Source organism: Carassius gibelio, chromosome A22, assembly GCF_023724105.1.
Source record: "Carassius gibelio isolate Cgi1373 ecotype wild population from Czech Republic chromosome A22, carGib1.2-hapl.c, whole genome shotgun sequence".
Lineage (NCBI taxonomy): Eukaryota > Metazoa > Chordata > Actinopteri > Cypriniformes > Cyprinidae > Carassius > Carassius gibelio.
Genome location: NC_068392.1, coordinates 21,724,661 through 21,727,160, shown reverse-complemented (window position 1 = coordinate 21,727,160; position 2,500 = coordinate 21,724,661). Strand labels below are relative to the sequence as shown.

Genomic DNA, 2,500 nt, shown 5'->3' with positions numbered 1-2,500 from the left:
GATTATTATATAAATCGTGAAATTTTCCAAAAAGTTTAAAGCACCTGGTATTCCTAGGCAGTCTCTCATCCAAGTACTAACCAGACCTAAACCTGCTAAGATGCAGAGATCGGGCATTGAATCTATTTTTTTAGCAAAATTATTATGTACTAAGTGAAACATTTCCAAAAAGCTTAAAGCACCTGGTATTCCTAGGCAGTCTCTCATCCAAGTACTCACCAGACCTAAACCTGCTAAGATTCAGAGATGGGGCATTGACTCTATTTTTTGGCAAAATTATTATAAACTAAGTGAAAAGTTTCCAAAAGGCTTACAGCACCTGGTATTCCCAAGCGGTCTCCCATCCAAGTACTAACCAGGCCCAAACCTGCTTAGCTTCTGAGAGCAGACGAGATCGGGCATAGCCAGGTTGGTATGGCCATAAGCGAAGACTGCTGCAAAGAGAGGGCTATTTAAAGACCAGCCCATCTAATCGCCAGTACATTATATAAGTAGGAAAGAAAACCCAAAAGCTTAAAGCACCTGGTATTCCTAGGCAGTCTCTCATCCAAGTACTAACGAGACCTAAACCTGCTAAGATTCAGAGATCGGGCATTGACTCTTTTTTTTTTTTTTTTTTTTTGCAAGATTTTTATATAAATCGTGAAATTTTCCAAAAGTTTTAAAGCACCTGGTATTCCCAGGCAGTCTCTCATCCATGTACTAACCAGGCCCAAACCTGCTAATATTCAGAGATCGGGCATTGAATCTATTTTTCAGCAAAATTATTATATAATAAGTGAAACATTTCCAAAAAGCTTAAAGCACCTGGTATTCCTAGGCAGTTTCTCATCCAAGTACTCACCAGACCTAAACCTGCTAAGATTCAGAGATCGGGCATTGACTCTTTTTTTTTTTTGCAAGATTATTTTATAAATCGTGAAATTTTCCAAAAAGTTTAAAGCACCTGGTATTCCCAGGCAGTCTCTCATCCATGTACTAACCAGGCCCAAACCTGCTAATATTCAGAGATCGGGCATTGACTCTATTTTTTGGCAAAATTATTATATACTAAGTGAAAAGTTTCCAAAAAGCTTACAGCACCTGGTATTCCCAGGCGGTCTCCCATCCAAGTACTAACCAGGCCCAAACCGGCTTAGCTTCCAAGAGCAGACGAGATCGGGCATAGCCAGGTTGGTATGGCCGTAAGCGAAGACTGCTGCAAAGAGAGGGCTATTTAAAGAACAGCCCATCTAATCGCCAGTACATTATATAAGTAGGAAAGAAAACCCAAAAGCTTAAAGCACCTGGTATTCCTAGGCAGTCTCTCATCCAAGTTCTAACCAGACCTAAACCTGCTAAGATGCAGAGATCGGGCATTGAATCTATTTTTTTAGCAAAATTATTATGTACTAAGTGAAACATTTCCAAATAGCTTAAAGCACCTGGTATTCCTAGGCAGTCTCTCATCCAAGTACTCACCAGACCTAAACCTGCTAAGATTCAGAGATGGGGCATTGACTCTATTTTTTGGCAAAATTATTAAATACTAAGTGAAAAGTTTCCAAAAGGCTTACAGCACCTGGTATTCCCAAGCAGTCTCCCATCCAAGTACTAACCAGGCCCAAACCTGCTTAGCTTCCGAGAGCAGACGAGATCGGGCATAGCCAAGTTGGTATGGCCGTAAGCGAAGACTGCCGCAAAGAGAGGGCTATTTAAAGACCAGCCCATCTAATCGCCAGTACATTATATAAGTAGGAAAGAAAACCCAAAAGCTTAAAGCACCTGGTATTCCTAGGCAGTCTCTCATCCAAGTACTAACGAGACCTAAACCTGCTAAGATTCAGAGATCGGGCATTGACTCTTTTTTTTTTTTTTTTTTGCAAGATTATTATATAAATCGTGAAATTTTCCAAAAGGTTTAAAGCACCTGGTATTCCTAGGCAGTCTCTCATCCAAGTACTAACCAGACCTAAACCTGCTGAGATTCAGAGATCGGGCATTGAATCTATTTTTTAGCAAAATTATTTCATACTAAGTGAAACATTTCCAAAAAGCTTAAAGCACCTGGTATTCCTAGGCAGTTTCTCATCCAAGTACTCACCAGACCTAAACCTGCTAAGATTCAGAGATCGGGCATTGACTCTTTTTTTTTTTGCAAGATTATTTTATAAATCGTAAAATTTTCCAAAAAGTTTAAAGCACCTGGTATTCCCAGGCATTCTCTCATCCATGTACTAACCAGGCCCAAACCTGCTAATATTCAGAGATCGGGCATTGAATCTATTTTTCAGCAAAATTATTATATACTAAGTGAAACATTTCCAAAAAGCTTAAAGCACCTGGTATTGCTAGGCAGTCTCTCATCCAAGTACTTACCAGACCTAAACCTGCTAAGATTCAGAGATCGGGCATTGACTCTTTTTTTTTTTTTTGCAAGATTATTTTATAAATCGTGAAATTTTCCAAAAAGTTTAAAGCACCTGGTATTCCCAGGCAGTCTCTCATCCATGTACTAACC

General features: G+C 39.4%; 3 non-coding genes across 3 annotated transcripts; all 3 read right to left on the bottom strand.

Annotated features, from left to right (window-relative positions):
* Positions 1 to 307: 307 nt before the first annotated feature.
* LOC127944056 (5S ribosomal RNA) lies at positions 308 to 426 on the bottom strand. The gene has a single exon (XR_008150194.1). It is a non-coding gene; the product is annotated as a 5S ribosomal RNA (ribosomal RNA).
* A 645-nt stretch (positions 427 to 1,071) lies between these two features.
* LOC127944135 (5S ribosomal RNA) lies at positions 1,072 to 1,190 on the bottom strand. The gene has a single exon (XR_008150273.1). It is a non-coding gene; the product is annotated as a 5S ribosomal RNA (ribosomal RNA).
* A 359-nt stretch (positions 1,191 to 1,549) lies between these two features.
* Positions 1,550 to 1,668, bottom strand: LOC127943952 (5S ribosomal RNA). The gene has a single exon (XR_008150093.1). It is a non-coding gene; the product is annotated as a 5S ribosomal RNA (ribosomal RNA).
* Between the last annotated feature and the right edge of the window lie 832 nt (positions 1,669 to 2,500).